The following is a 1404-nucleotide window of genomic DNA, read 5'->3' on the forward strand; positions in this document are numbered from 1 at the left end:
TGACCCTCCCCAAGGCCATGCCTTCCACCTTCAAGGCCTCTCCCCTTCCCCCCAGTGGCACCCATGCCCATCCCCCCATGAAAAAAGCCCACCCCTCCCAAAAAAGGTCCAACCCCCTCCCAAACCAAAGCCTAAAGCCCCACTCCAAAGCCCAAGCCCAAGGTCCCCTCCCCCACTACCTCACAAAAACTCACAAAAATCCCTGAAATGCCTGGCTGCCCCCTTGATGCCCCTACTTGTGGAGGTTACATGCCAGTCAGGAGTCAAGTTGGGGCACCATTGTGTGCCTCTGGTGCCACCGAAAAGCTGTTGGACTGGCCTATGGCCTTGGACATTCATATGTATTTCCATTTAGACTCATTAAAGCCAGCCAGTTGTTTATTTTTGGTTACATCTTTGTCCTGCAGTTCCTTTCCTAGGTTTGAGTTGTTCCTGGCTATCATTGGTAATGTGCCTGTATTTGTGTATGTGTGATGCTCTTGCTTCATGTATTGTTAGATTATTAGAGCAGTATGTGAGGTTGTACTCCATGGATAGAGTGTGATGAGTTATGTATATGTGGTGAAATATGTTGATGTCATGGTATTGTGTATTGCCCATGGCATAATGGGTTTGATGTGCTGTGTGTGATGTGTATGTCAATTGCTAGGTTGCATGATGGAGTTATTGTGTGTCACAGATGGTTGTTCATTGTGTTGTTTGTGTTGAGTCCCTGGCCAGTTTTGGTTGTGAGTTTGTGGCATGTGCTAATATTTGTGTGGGTGTAGTAATGTTGTGATGTGTTGGTATGTTGTATGGGAATGAGTGTGTCTGGGCCTGTGCTGTGCGCAACTGTGTGTTATTTACGTGGGTGTGTGTGCTGTGTATGTGTCCTTGATGTGACTGTACTGTTACGTGTGTGGAGCCCTTGCACCCCCTCCCTATGGTATGTTATTTAACTGTACAGAATTTGACAATTTAAAAATGTAACATGTGAGTGTGTGCACTTACGGTTGTTGTCGTCCTCGTCGGCGATGATTCCATTTTATTTCAGCGAGCAGGAGCAGCAGGATGAGGTCTAGATGTGGTTCCATGGTGGCTCTGGATGTGTATGGCTTCCTGGAGGTGAGAGTCTTCTTTTATACTGTTCGTTTACGCCTGGTGTTCCATGGTGCTTTGACTGCGACGGTTATGTTGGCAGTGTGCATCCCCGTAATGAGTCCAGCGGAAACATGATCTCTGCCGAACTGTTTGTGCCTCCATTCTACCACAGTGGCCTGTCCTGCCCGGGCAGTGCTATGGCAGTCTTCTGTATGCACCGCCGGCAATGTCATAATTTGGTGGTCTTCTCCACCAACTTGTTGGCAGTCGGACCACCAACATGGTGGCCACGGGACCGCCAAATTCATAATGAGGCCCCTAATG

The sequence above is a fragment of the Pleurodeles waltl genome, chromosome 4_1 (genome assembly GCF_031143425.1).
Source record: "Pleurodeles waltl isolate 20211129_DDA chromosome 4_1, aPleWal1.hap1.20221129, whole genome shotgun sequence".
NCBI lineage: Eukaryota > Metazoa > Chordata > Amphibia > Caudata > Salamandridae > Pleurodeles > Pleurodeles waltl.